Source organism: Squalius cephalus (genome assembly GCF_949319135.1).
Source record: "Squalius cephalus genome assembly, chromosome: 2".
Taxonomy (NCBI): Eukaryota; Metazoa; Chordata; class Actinopteri; order Cypriniformes; family Leuciscidae; genus Squalius; species Squalius cephalus.
The window spans coordinates 44,476,030-44,492,029 of NC_137123.1; the positions used below are offsets into that span (position 1 = coordinate 44,476,030).

General features: G+C 36.9%; 1 protein-coding gene across 5 annotated transcripts in view; it reads right to left on the reverse strand.

Moving 5' to 3' along the window:
* Positions 1–16,000, reverse strand: part of bnc2 (basonuclin zinc finger protein 2) — a gene marked incomplete at its 3' end in the record, with an annotated part of 304,130 nt that overhangs the window by 49,649 nt on the left and 238,481 nt on the right. The window lies entirely within an intron of this gene.

A 16,000-nucleotide genomic window follows, 5' to 3' on the forward strand; every position in this document is an offset into this window, starting at 1 on the left:
AGTTATAGACATTTATATGAAAAAACACGTACAAAATGACTGACACATGACTTTGATTGAATTTTACTACCCCTTACTATCAATATTTTCGCATTTGGGCATTGACGTTAAACTATCGACCTATGTTTCCAAACTTCTGACGGTGGTTTCGTCTCGATCGGACAAGCGGTTTCGAAGATAAAGCCAAATGTTTTTTAAGTGCTAAATCACAACGCTACACAACCCGTAAGGCGAAACCTAGCATGTTTGGTATCGTGGGACTCGGCAACGATTCAAGAGTCTAATGAGATGAGATTCGTGAAAATAAGTCGATCACATCCAAAGTTATAAGCATTTGGAAAAAAAAATTCACCACTAGTTGGCGCTGTTTAGAAACTTATCACGCTCCTTCAGGACATCGTGCTGATGACCCATACCAAGTTTCGTAACAATCTGTTCATGCGTTCTTAAAATACAGCATTTTAGCACATAATTCAAAATGGCCGACAGACAAAATGGCTGATCTGGGAAAATTGGATATCGGTCGACTCAGCATGATTCCATGAATCTAACAAGACCACTTTTGATTATGATTTTTGGACAAACCATTCAGTAGTTATAAGCAAAAAGAGCCATTTTTCATATCTCTGGACCAGTAGGTGTCGCTGTGCCGAAACGCAGCATTTAGCCTCAGGTCATGCTTGTCATGACATGGACCAAGTTTGGTCTGAATCTGATAAAGCGTTGCGGTGATACAGCCTTACGTCTGTTTTCGCAAGCGCTACGTAAAATTTCTCCGTGGGTTTATCGAAAACGGTTAAGCGAATCAACTTGAATTCCATTACTTTTTGTCGGCATGGTCTGGAGATGATCTGGTTCAATTTTGGTGAAAATCGGAGCATCGGCCTAGGAGGAGTTAGAAAAAGTAGGTATTTCGAATATTTTTTCCATGACGAAAAATGACGTCATATGGTGCAATCAAATTGCCACCGTCTTGAGCTAGGGAATCAGAGGAAATTGGAATTTTGTTTCTAGCCCTTGTGGTTCAAAAGTTATTAGCATAAACGTGTGCAACTTTATACAGTTGGTGGCGCTAGAGGAATGGGTTTGGAGACTCCAAATTTGCTATGGTGACTGTTCAGACTGTCCTCAGTGTGCTAAATTGCACAACTTTCCCGCAAGCGGTTCTATGGGCTGCCATAGACGCCCAGTCGGAAGAAAAAGAAGAATTATTTTTGGTACGCCAACAGATATACAATAGGTGCCTACGCACATTCTGTGCTTGGCCCCTAATAAGAACGGGAACAGATACAATAGGTGCCTACGCACCTTCGGTGCTTGGCCCCTAATTATGCATAATTACATGCACCTAAACCCTAATCTAAACCCTAATCCTACCCTAACCCTATAGTAAGTACATGTAGTTAATTAATATTACTCAGTACATAAATTTATAATTAGTGTAACAAGAACATAATAAAGTGTAACCAAATAAAGTGAAACCAAATATTTGATTTTGATTTGATTTTGACTGTTGTTGTTTACATTCACTTCACACTGTTTTACCATGACATTGTTATTTAATCTTGACAAACAGTGTATCATTAAAAAAGATTTAGGACTCTATTTTTGATACTTGACCACTATATATTTATATATTATTTATGATAAAACAAAAACAGTTAAAGTGACAGTGTCATGATTCCTGTCTTGTGTTCCTCTTGTCTTGTGTGGACTTTTATGTCATTTCCTGTCTTGTGCCATGTTTTGTAGTTCTATGTAGTTTTTCATGTAGTTTTTCATGTTGATTAGTCTCCCCAGGTGTATCTTGTCATTACCTAGTTAAGCTTGTTTGTCCCTGTGTATTTATTGCCCTTGTGTTTCACTTGTTACTTTGTCAGTTGTTTTATATGTAATTGTTGCTTCTCTGATCCTCATAGTTTTGTTCCTTTGTTTCCTTGAGTTTTGCGTTATCTGTTTTACTTTATTTGCCTAGTGTTACTCTGCATTTCTGAGCATTCTCCCTGGTTTCATGTCTCTTGGTTCTTGGAGTTTTGCCTGTTTCTTGGAGTCCACGTTTGTTTGTTTGTTTGTTTGTTTGGACTGCCTTCCTGTGCTTGACCCTTTGCCTGTATTTGGTTTACAATTCTGGATTACTCCATAAAAGCTGCGTTTGAATCTCAACATTTGTGTGTCTCAGAGCAGTTCGCAATAGACAGTTATTAATTAAAGGTGCCCTAGAATGGATTGTTTTATTATTTTATAATGTTTCCTGGGGTGCCCTTATAATGTTAGTATGTTTTTTAGATCTAAAGTTGTTATAATTTAGAAATAAAAGGCATATTTCCTAGCCTGATTTCATCCTCTGATTTGAACACTCTGTTTGAAGGGGCGTGTCTGCTGAGAGACTTCAGAGTAAACGCCCTCTGCTGTGATTGGCTGACATGCTTGCATATGAAATATCTGGCATTACATGTAGAACTATCTGGAAAACTTTTACTATTACAGCTTTTATACGTTTTTACTATTACAGCTATCGAGATTAACGAATCGTGAGACGTTTTTTAAGTATTTAAAAAGTTGCAGTGATGAGCATTGAGCAGATGACAGCCTGTTGATCGCGTGAATGAAGATCTTATCACTGCAACGCAGTTTCTGCGAGAAACGACGTGAAGTTGAGCGTTTAGTCACTGGCTTGATTTACTGATGCATAAACAGTATTGAACGACTTTGAGAGAAAGATTATCTGTCTGAACTTGAACAATTATGCATCAGAAATTCACATAACCCACGTGTTCTCCAGAGGCTCGGATGAAGGAACTAAAAAAAATACTTTTGTGTTCATTTGTACATCCAAACACTGAGCAACTGCCATGCTTCGTTCGCTCGTTTGCAAGCCATGATGTCTCTCGAGGAAAAAACAATATCGCGCTGGATCTAGATAACACAGTGTAAATTATCGTTAATAAAATCACTACTTACCGCTTGCGGGAATATAACGTTAGTTGAAATTGCCCCCTTCGTCAGTATGAGACGCTGAAAGAAGCCTGGCTGCTTGATATTGTTCCAGGTTAGAAAAACAGTCCGTGGTGAAATGGGCAGAGCAAACTAACAACTTCGAATTAAACTGTAGCGATATCAGAGATAGATAGATAGATAGATAGATAGATAGATAGATAGATTGAGAGATTGAGTGATAGATTGATACATTGATTGCTTGATTGCTTGATTGATTGATTATAGACAGATCTGCCATTTTCCCTATGATCCTCGCTTGTTTCTTCACCTGCAGAACTTCTGATGATTCGGCTACGCAGTTCCGCCTGGCATTGAACATGGGCTGGCATATGCACATTTTTGGAGGCGTACATATTAATGATCCCGACTGTTGCGTCACAGTCGGTGTTATGTGGAGATTCGCCTGTTTTTCAGGGGTGTTTTTCAAAAACGAGATTTAAATAAGAAGGAGAAAACTATGGTGTTTGAGACTCACTGTATGTCATGTCCATGTACTGAACTCTTGTTATTTAACTATGCCAAGATAAATTCAATTTCACATTCTAGGGCACCTTTAATTTCAGTCAGGAGTGCAAAATCAACATGCAAAATCAATTTGGTAGTTGATACAATGACAAGGAACATTCACGTCTGTTCCGGTTTCTTTGAGATAACAGGGGTTCGCTTCACAACCATTCATTAGGGCTTTAAGCTTGGCAACTAGCAGATATGTTACACTGATGAAATATGTGAACTCTTATGTAACTAAACCAGTTATTTGCCTGGATTTTAGCAGTGGAGTGAGAAGGCTGGATACCAACTAGTAACTCTAGGATGTGCAGCACACATTTTGATTCTGGTACATGTGAATAACATTTATAACAGCACCGTTGTTCTGTGGCTGCCGTCACATCATCCAAGTGGATGCAGCACACTGCTGGTTGTTGAGGGGAGACCCCAAGATATGATTGTAAAGTGATTTGGGTGTACAGTAATACACAGTATAGCTCTATATAAATGCTTAATTCATTAATTTCTTCAACTTAATTGTCTAGCTATCTATTCAGCTGACAAATGCCATGCGTAACGTTACAATAATGCTGCAATGTGGAACATTAGCTAACTTTATTAGTTTACAAAAGATAACTGTAAACAATATTTTTTCTTCACTTATTTAGCTTGGCTAATGTTAATTCCAACATGTTCTGATGCATTAAACAATAACAGTGGTATTTTTAAAGATTGTCCACTAACCAGATTAAGTTAAATAATAATTGTTCTAATTGTGTCTTTAGGGTAGCCATCAGATGACCCTGAAAGTCCAGGTACAGTAGGTTTTAATGAAAATTCTACAACAAGGTTTTGTTGTAATTCTAGATCCTGTTTCCTTTGTTCTCATTTTCCCACCACTAGTTTGTTACTATGGTTACTGATTTTAATTAAACACCTGTTTCAGTTTTTGTTGATTAGCTGCCTATGTGTAATTTAGCCCTCTGTTCATTCAGTTTTTCATTTGGTATTGTTTAAGGTAAGTTCTCCTGTGATCTCCTAGGTGTTCCTTTCTTTTTTGATGAAGTACTGTTTTGTTAAATTTTCCATCGTTGTGCACTTTAATACAGCCACAGTCTGAAACATGTACCTTCTGTTTATTTGTGACCACATGTAGGGCTCAGATGTCGCAGATGGAGCATTTAAACCCTCTTATACAGTGTTCCACAGCAGCAAGGATTGGAGCAACATGGCTAAAAAACGTCACCTAAGCTAAGCACACATTTTGAAATGTATGAAATAAGTAATAAAAGGAACCTAGCAATTAGTTTACTAGCATATAGTTAGCAAGGAGTGTCTTTAAAACCCCCATTTTGCGCGGAACTACCACTAAAATGATTACTCAATGATTGTGTTAAGTGATCATATAGCCGCGGTGCCATACTCGTCTCTGTGCGTCTCTCGGAAATCAGAGCTTGGCGAGAGTAATATCAACTATACTACATCATCCATGTTCTACTATTTGATATGTAGGCCTATATTTACATGATTTAAACCTTGTACGATATGATTGTATGTGTGTATATATATATATATATATGTATGTGTGTGTGTGTATATATATATGTGTGTATACAATATGCCTTATTATATAAATAAGGCACTCTGAGGTGTTAGAGGGATATTCTGAAAAATATATAAAAATGGAAGCAATATATTAATGTTTTATATATTTATCCTCCCTATTACAAAGATGGGTAATGAGGTCCATCGTTCAATTGACTTTGCTGCATTATCAAAAACAGAATCATAATTTATTATAACAACACCTTCCACCTTTGGGGGTATTTTAGTACCCAGATATGTGAAGACTGCTAGGATTTTCCCCTTCTTCCTCATTCAGCATCGAAAGCGTTGACTTTGAATTATTAATCCGATACCCTGATATTTGAATATCTTAATCCAAATATCTTAATAAAGTGAAGCAGAGCAAGGATATATATATGATACTTTATAAGCAATATAACATCGTCAGCAAAAAGAGGTATTTTATGTTCAAAACCGTAAATTGTTATACCTTCAATATCTCTATTTCTTCTAACTGCGATTGCAAATGGTTCCATGGCTAAAAGAAAAAGCAGAGGGGAAAGAGGAGATCCCTGACTACATCCTCTAGAAATATTAAATGGCTTTGATAACATATTATTAGTCAGGACCTCAGCTATGGGATTCATATATGTGAACCTGGATCACAAAACCAGTCACATGTCGCACAGATATTTGTGGCAATAGCCAACAATACATTGTATGGGTCAAAATTATCGATTTTTTTTATTTTATGCCAAAAATCATTAGGATATTAAGTTAAGATCATGATCCATGAAGATATTTTGTAAATTTCCAACCATAAATATATAAAATATTTATTTTTGTGAGTGGATGCAGCAAAATCGCGAATATAAATGAACAACTTTTTGCACCCTCAGATTCCAGATGTTCAAATAGTTGTATCTCGGCCAAATATTGTCATATCCTAACAAACCATACATCAATGGGAAGCTTATTTATTCAGCTTGTATAAATGTATAAATGTATAAATGTATGATGTATAAATCTCAATTAAAAAAAAATACCCATGTAACTGGTTTTGTGGTCCAGGGTCACATATAACAATCTGACCCATTAACAATTACCAAGTCCATAATGTTTCAACACGTCCAACAGAAAATCCCATTCGACCCTGTCGAATGCTTTCTCTGCATCTAATGAAAGCAAAACAGTGTATATTCTTCCCCTCTGGTCATGCAAAATATTCAGTACCCTTCTAACGTTATGGCATCTTTGCAGGGCTGCCAACTTTTGAGTTTAGCTTGGAGTGAGATTTTTTTTTTTTTGGGGGGGGGGGGGGGGGGGCTATTGTCAAAACATTTGGTAACTAAATTTATGATTTACTAAATGATACTAAATGATTTGATTCCAATTTTGATTCAACATTGACTAATTTGGATACATGTTTATTTTAAATTTTATTTAAAAAAATAATCTCACCTAATGCTGTAAACATAAAGGGCCCAATCTGCTGGTATTATTAAAGGTTAAAAATAACAAATTAAAATAAATATAATGCAGTTTTTCTTATAATAAAAATGATTTAATGACATAAGTAAACATATAATAAATAGGGCCTATGTAATATAGTGTTCAGCAAAATCCCATCTCTATTTTTTCTATTCAATTAACATGGTATGGTCATTAAATGGCTTTCCTGAGGTAAATGTAAAGTTATGTGAAATAATTGTTCTCCTGCTGTTATTGAAAAACACTAATTGGTCGATATTATGTATACTTTCGGTAAGTTGTACTGCATCTTTAAATAAAAAAGTTACAGATGATCGGTTCACGTGCACTTGAACTGAGGCGCTCAGCGATCTGTCACGTCAGATTTACAAGCGCCAAACGTATTTTTGTCTGAATTTCGTAATAAAAATTGACGGAATCTTAGAGCTGAGAATTAGTTTAATATTAAAAGTACCTCTTTGCTCCGCAATTTTTCTGTGCGTGAGAAAATGGATGTGTGGCGTGAGAGCGTGTGAAAAGTGTCAATTGCGTGAGTCTCACGCTCAATGCGTGAGAGTTGGCAGCCCTGTCTTTGTCTGTTCAACATAAACCCATTTTGGCCATTCCCTACTAAGTATGGTAATACATTTTCTAAATCTTCTTGCCAAAATTTTACACAGGATTTTCGTATCCGAACTTAGGAAAATTACTGAACTCATAGGGCGCATAATATTTTCCATTTATTATTAGGCTTCCCTAGCCTGGTAATACCAGACTCTGCTACTTCACTTTGCTTCGTAGACAGAGTCTGGAATGGCATAACAGAGAAGTGTTTTCTCTCTTGCTAGGGGGCGCTTGTCTGAAGTTTAAAATCATTGGTTACCCGTAAGCCAATCACATAACGTTTGGTTATGGCGTGTGTTATGCGCATGCTCGGCCGCATTTAACTTTCACTGTAAACACATGTATGATGCGAAAACAAAACCATCGAGCGAAATACCGGAGTGAACATGGCTGTGAACGACTTTTGCAGGTTAAGTTAAGTAAATCTACGCATCCACGGTACAATCAGCGTGTACGTCACGGCTCTCAGCCCGCCCTCTGTTCGTTGATTGGCCCGGCTGTTTCCAGACCGGTGGCAAACAGAAAGCTCTGAAGCTGTCTCAGACTGAGTACAGAAGCGAAATGAAATTGAGCGGAAGTACGAAGTCTGACGTAGTCAGGCTAAGGCTTCCCTGGTTTAGTCAACAAAGTAATTAAAGCCTCGCTCACAGAGACAGGCAGCACATTCTTTTCAAAGGCTTCCAATAACATGTATACATTTTTTTTTTAAAGGGGTCATATAATGCCATTTTTGTACAAGCTAATATGATTCTTTAGGGTCTAAATTAAAAGTTTGTAATATACTTTAATTAAAAATTCTCATTAGTATTGTAAGAAAACACTAATTTCACCTGGTCAAAAACAGCTGTTTTCAGCACGCCGTTTCAGTGCATGTGTCTTTAAATGATAATGAGCTTTGCTCACCCCGCCCCTCTGTTCTGTGCGTACACCGTTTCTAACACAATAACCACGTGTTGTTCATTATAAACGTGGGATTATGAATTATATTGAGAACGTCGTACATAGAAAACATGCCGTAATGTACCCGGAGTGTAAACCTTAGATGCATTCATCATGAAGCGTGCAGCAAGGTTTGCAAATTTGCAAAGATTAATATAAATATTAATATAAAGGTTAATAAAACATCACACTCACTTCTGGAGGTTCAGCAGGAACACGTTGGTACCGATCCGTTTTTTCTCGTTTGTAAAGCTGTCTGGTTTGAAATGATTCACGCAAACAGGAAAGCGCAGACGATCGTGGGGAATCCCTGTGAGGGAATCCCCGCGTCAATCCTTTGGGCATATCCCTTCAAAAACAAAACTCAGCCACTGCATCTTCAACAGCTCGGATTTAGGAACATCCAAATGACTGCTTTGTTCCTTATTACACCAAAGAACAATCGCAGACGCCATTATGCTCATAGACAGCGCTCCAGTGAGGGTATCAACAATGACGCGCGAACTATGATTGACAGCTCGCTCATGAGCGAGGGCGGGTCTGTGTTGAAACGCTGCAGCTGTCAATCACAATCGTGGGAGGGGCGTCCGACCGTGTGACGTCACACGGTCGAACGGCTTAATTTCAGAGAGTGTCAAACATATAAGGAGATTAAAAAAAAACCACTGGATGGATTTTTATCCTTTTGTGATTGTTGTGTACAGGCACTGCCAACACACATTCCAGTACAATCAACTTGTAAAAGTGCATGTACCATTATATGACCCCTTTAAAGATAAACTAATAAGATCTATTTTAGATATGTCTATGGGGATGCTGTCTGGTCCTCTCATCAGTTCAATAGCATCTACTACTTCTTGCAAACTTATTGATTTGGATTTACCATGCACATTGAAGTTTTTTTGTACTTCAGAGCCTTGTAAACATTCCGAACTATACATAGTAAGACCTGAACGATTCGTTAATTTGCCATGGGTAGACTATACTAATACCATCAGTATTTTCGATATAAGCAATAGCATTATTGTTTTAATTAGAAGATATTTAAATAATTATTTTGCGGGGTTGAGAAAGGTCCCAGAGCCTTGATTCGAACTCGGGTCGCCTGAAGCACAACCAAACTACATCTTGAAGTACTGCCTACGAGGCTATCGGCTCTGACATTTAGAAGACATTTAAATAAATGTTATAATCATAATAAAAAATGATTATATTACTAGTTATACGAGGGATATTTGTTCAATTAAAGCTGCAAGCAGCGATGAAAGGGCCCTCGCACCCGTGCCATCAACACTCGGTGGCTTTAGGAAGACAGAGCATGGTTGGGAAATGTACATTTAAGGAGGTATATATAGTAAGAGTATGTCAAAGTCAGTTACAAAATGTTTTGTATAATGGTGATAATAGCATGCTTCATGACTCAGCTAAGTGTTGCTAGCATGTTTAGTCTGTTTCTAGCATGCTTAGTACACAATAATTATGTGGTTAGTACTTCATTACTGTGTTAACCATGTCCGTTTCTGTTGCCAGTAGGTGGCGTTATGACTATAACTGAATATGAGCATGGATGTGTGTTCAGGACAGAACTCTTATCAAACGTGTGAAGTTTGGTGCAAATTGGAAATTGCCTTCTTGAGTAACAACAAAGTCATGTTTCATTGAATTAGCATTCTTTAGCACTTAGCTAAGCATTGTTAGCATGTTTTAACATGTTTCTAGCATGTTTAGAACTCAATGGCATTTTTAACCATTGAACGGCTAGAACGGCATCAACGTGTTAAACATGTCACTTCCTGTTGCCAGTAGGTGGCGCTATTACTATAACTTAACATTCTCATGTAGATGTGTTCAGGCCATGACTCTTATCAAAAGTGTGAAGTTTGGGGCAGATTGGACATTCCATGCCTGAGTTACAGCAAATTCCTATTTAATTGCAATGATAGCATGCTTTAGCACTTAGCTAAGAGTTTGCTAGCATGTTTTAGCATGTTTCTAGTATGTTGTTAGCATGTTTAACACTTGCTGGCACTTTTTTATATGTTATTAGGAGTCCATAACAGTGTTAAACATGTCACTTCCTGTTGCCAGCAGGTGGCGCTATGACTGTAACTGAATATAACCATGGTCATGTGTTCAAGACAGAACGCTTATCAAAAGTGTGAAGTTTGGGGCAGATTGGACATTCCATGCCTGAGTTACAGCAAATTCATATTTAATTGCAGTAATATCATTCTTTAGCACTTAGCTAAGTGTTTGCTAGTATGTTTTAGCATGTCTCTAGTATGTTGGTAGGATGTTTAGCACCTACTGGAATTTTTTTTAATGTTATTAGGAGTCAAGAACAGTGTTAAACGTCACTTCCTGTTGCCAGCAGGTGGCGCTATGACTATAACTAAATATGAGCATGGACATGTGTTCAAGAGATAACTCTTATCAAACGTGTGAAGTTTGGGGTAGATTGTACATTGCCTTCTTGAGTAACAACAAAGTCCTGTTTCATTGAATTAGCATGCTTTAGCACTTAGCTAAGTATTGCTAGCATGTTTAAATATGTTTCTAGCATGTTTAGAACTCAATGGCATTTTTAACATGTTGCTAGAACGGCATCAACGTGTTAAACATGTCACTTCCTGTTGCCAGTAGGTGGCGCTATTACTATAACTGAATTTGAGCATAGACATGTGTTCAGGCCATGATTCTTATCAAACGTGTGAAGTTTGGGGAAGATTGGACATTCCATGCCTGAGTTACAGCAAATTCCTATTTAATTGCAGTAATAGCATGTATTTATATATATATATATATATACACACACACACATACATATATATATATATATATATATATATATATATATATATATATATATATATATATATAAATAAATTTAAGGGACAAGACACAGATAATTTTACTTGCCTGACCTAATTAGAACAAAGAAAAAAATAAAATAAAATAATAAGTAGGGGATCACTAAATCGAGAGAATTATTCTGATTTTATGATACACTCAAAATATTCCACAACAAATCCTTTAAATGTAATGATATTCAGAACGGAACAAGAATAAAAAATAAAAAATAAACTATAAACAAAGCCAAAACGAAAAAATAAATATAATAAAAAAAATTAATTTCAAGCAATCCATGGCATGATTTATTTATTTTTTGGACTAAAACATTCTGGCTTTTTTTAAACTCAAACATAATTCTTAAATTGAATAATAATAATAATAAAAGAATAAAATGGGTTTAGTTCTGATTTCGTTGAAATCGCTCGCTCTCCATACCTAACTTTTCCTGAATACAATCACTATTGAAACTGTGACATTGATTTCATACAACAGGTTATTAACAGTTAAAATGAAGTCATTTACATTTTAGATGCAATATTGACTGTTTTTGTTCTGTTTCAGCAGCGGAAATAGTTAAACAAAGATCACAGAAGAACGCATCTCACAGGAACGTGTTTTCTCATAACTGAATGATTCAGCATTTTGAACGAATTGGTTGACTCAAAGATTGAATGATCAATCCATAAACATCTGTTTATGTTTATGGATTGGATGTTTATGGATCCATGTTTATGGATCTGTATGTTATGGATTACGAATCATTTGAACGAATGAATCAATGACTCGCTCATTAAGACGGTCACTTGGCGACATCTAATGGCGGTTTAGTGTTGTTTAAAAGCATAATTCTTTCCAACGTGTGTGTGATTTGTGTGTGCACCATTATAAATGTCCGTGCGGACGTCCGTATTTTTCTTTCACTTTTATATTAGCGATACAAAAGCACCCGCTCGTGTCACACACGCCGATTAACCGGTGGGAAAATATCCTCAGACACATACCTAATAAATGTATATTTAAATACATTATTGGCCTAGCTGGTAAAAAGTTTTACATATTATTTTGATGTCCTTTTGGACACAAGAGGGCAGTATAGCCCTATGTATGACTTGAATTTTTTTTTTACTTTACTGTTTTAAAATTTAGAATAAAATTAGAATAAAATTCTTTTTAAAAACAGAATAAAATGGGTTTAGTTGTGATATTTGTATACTTTTATATAGAAATAAATGGTATAAAATTACATTTTTAGAAGATTTGAGGCTTTTAGTGCCTTTTGGAGGCTGATTTTGCAAAAAAATCCACATTCAAACCAAAATATCTGACTTCCTGATGGTCGGAGCTAATGACTTTAAATTAGAAAGTTGTCCGGGTCGATGAGATCAACATACGTACTGAGTTGTGCTACTGTAGGTAAAACAACCCCCCCAACTTTTGTCAAAAGCATTTTGAAAGTGACACATTTCCTGCTGCCAGTTGGTGGCGCTATAACTTTGACACACAATAGTTACATCCATCTGATCGGCCTCTTACCATGAACAAACTGCTGAAGTTTCATCAAGATCAGTTAATGTATGCATTAGTTATAACACTTCGTTTTTCTCTTTTCTCGCCATTAATTCGTTTCCTCGCCACAGCCAAACCGTTCGAGATATCAAAAATCCGTCCGCAATTTAGCATCATCAATGTCTTGACTTCACGCTGACCGAGTTTGGAGGCGAATCGATGTATTTCCTAGGAGGAGTACATTAAATTCCACAGCAAGCGTTTCCAAACAACCCTAAATAGCCGACTTCCTGTTGGGCTGGCGTAAAACTTAGAGCACGAAAGTTGTTCGGCCCGATGAGATCTATATGTGTACCGAGTTTCAAATTAATTCATGCAAGCGTGTTTGATATATGGACCAAGTTTTAGAACCCCGTTCAAGGGGGCGCTGTTGAGCCCCCCTGCCACGCCCGGCTACCAGATTCAGCCCCGCCCTGATGGCCGCGGGTTCTGACCTGTGTGCAAAGTTTCAAGAGTTTTCGAGCACGTTTAGGGACCCAAAAGCCCCAGAAACCTTGAAAAACAAATGAAAAAGTAAATCTCACTCAACTGACAAATCACCCCCACCCCTCACACACTCAGAGACAGAGAGAGAGAGAAATTTCTCCAAAAAATCACATTCAAACCAAAATATCTGACTTTCTGTTGCTTTGAGCTAATAAGTGTAAATTAGAAAGTTGTCCGGCTCGATAAGAACAATATACATACCAAGTTTTGTGATTCTAGGTAAAACTAAGCCCCCATTTTTGACTAAAGGTGGCGCTACTGAGCCCCTCACCACGCCCGTTTCTGAAACTTTGCCCATGTCTACTGGATAATAAGTGTGATGTGTCTGTCGAGTTTCATGCAATTTCAAGTATGTTAAGAGTCTCAAAAGCATCAAAAAAGAATATTAAAGTTTGATGCGTTGCCATGGCAACAGTATCTAAGATATCAATAATCCTTTCACAGGTCTACATCTGCCGTGTGTCTACATCATACACATAAAGTTTGAAGCAAATCAGGTAAAAATAAGAGAGTGATTTCAAAGCATTTTGAAAGTGACACACTTCCTGCTGCCAGTTGGTGGCGCTATAACTTTGACTCACAATAGTCACATCCTTGTGTTCGGCCTCTTACAACAGACACACTGCTGAAGTTTCATCAAGATCAGATAATGTATGCTGAAGTTATAACACACTTCCTGTGTCCCTTATTCGCCATAAATTCGTTTCCTTGCCACGGCCAAACCGTTCGAGATATCAAAAATCCGTCCGCAATTTAGCATCCTCAATGTCTTGACTTCATGCTGACCGAGTTTGGAGGCGATTGGATGAATTCTCTAGGAGGAGTACATTAAATTCCACAGCATGCGTTTCAAAACAACCCATAATAGCTGACTTCCTGTTGGGCTGGCGTAAAAAGTAAAAGTACGAAAGTTGTTCGGCCCGATGAGATCTATATGTGTACCGAGTTTCATATTATTACATGCAAGCGTGTCTGATTTATGGACCAAGTTTTCGGACCCCGTTCAAGGGGGCGCTGTCGAGGCCCCCTGCCACGCCCGGGTACCAGCTTCAGCCCGGCCCTGATGGCCGCGGGTTCTGACCCGTGTGCAAAGTTTCAAGAGTTTTCGAGCATGTTAAGGGTCTCAAAAGTGCCCGAAAGGTTGACAGAAAAATAATAATAATAATAATAATAATAATAAAATATAGCTGCGAGCAGCGATTACGGGCCCAAGCCGGTGGCACCGCAACCCCGGAGCCTTTAGTTACCTAAAGGCACCGGGGATGGCGGTGCCGCCGGCTTTGGCCCTCCATCGCTGCTCGCAGCTATATTTATATATATATATATATGTATATAAATATCTATCTATCTATCTATCTATCTATCTATCTATATATATATATATATATATATATATATATATACATATATATACACACACACACATACATATACATATACATACATATATATATATATATATATATATATATATATATATATATACACGTGTATATATATATATAAGACAGAAAATATTACTTGTCTTACCTTATTCTGATTTTATGATACACTCAAAATATTCCACAACAAATCCTTTAAATTTAATGTAAAAATAAAAACGAAAGTAAGCAGTGTTGGTCTCACGTAACCCTCTCATTAGAATCAAAATGTTTCAATATTTGCGATGTATTTGGATGCTAAACTATTCTTTATTATAGGCTTTGTACTTCACTCGTGTTCCAATATCGATGGAAAAAATCATCCTCTTCACACGCACAAAAATGTGCTTGGAAACATCACAGTGGAGCTCTGCTTTCTGTGAATGGTACAAATTGTACTACTGACTATTTAAACAGAGCAGTGTAATTTGTTTATGTTAGGTTGACTATTTTTATTATTATATTGTATTAGGGCTATAATGAACAGGCTGCGATGTCAAGATTGCAATTCTGGAATGTGTGTGTGTGTGTGACGCGGTTGCGGTTGAACAGTGGACACAAAAACATAAATAAAATGTTTTAGTTAATTCCTACATCCATAGGAATACATTGAAAATGCTCGCTCTACTCCGCACCATTATCAATGTCTGTGCGGACGTCTGTATTTTACTAGTATATAGTATACTATAGTTAGCGATTTAAAAGCACCCGCTCGTGTCACACGTCGATTAACCGATGGGAAAATATCCTCACAGTCATATACCTAATAAATTTATATTTAAATACAATAGGCCTACCTAGTAAAACGTTTTATATAGTATTTTGATATCCTTTTGGACACAAGAGGGCAGTATAGCCCTATGTTTGCTTTTTTGTTGAACCAAATAGCACTAAATAGCCTGTTTTTAACTTTTTCATACTTCTTGAATTGCAAAAACAGAATAAAATAGGTTTAGTTCTAATATTTTTATATAAAAATACATGGTGTATAATTACATTTTTAGAAGTTATGAGATGTTTCCTGCTTCCTTTTTGACATTAATTTAATCCCTCGCCATAGCAAAACCGTTTGAGATATTCAATATCCGTTTACAATTTAGCATCATTAATATATTTTTATCATGTTGAAAAAGTTTGGTGGGAATAAAATAAACCTTTTAGGAGGAGTAACTAAAAACTCAGAGGCTGATTTAACAAAAAATCCATATTCAGACCAAAATATCTGACACCCTGTTGGTCGTAGCTAATAACTGTCAATTAGAAAGTTGTCCGGCTCGATGAGACCAATATACGTACTGATTTTTGTAATTGTGGGTAAAACTAACCCCCCCACTTTTGTCAAAAACATTTTGAAAGTGACACACTTCCTGCTGCCAGTTGGTGGCGCTATAACTTTGACTCACAATAGTCACATCCATCTGATCGGCCTCTTACCACGAACACACTGCTGAAGTTTCATCAAGATCAGTTAATGTGTGCAGAAGTTATAACACTTCGTGTTTCTCTTTTCTCGCCATAAATTCGTGTCCTCGCCACGGCCAAACCGTTTGAGATATCAAAAATCCGTCCGCAATTTAGCATCCTCAATG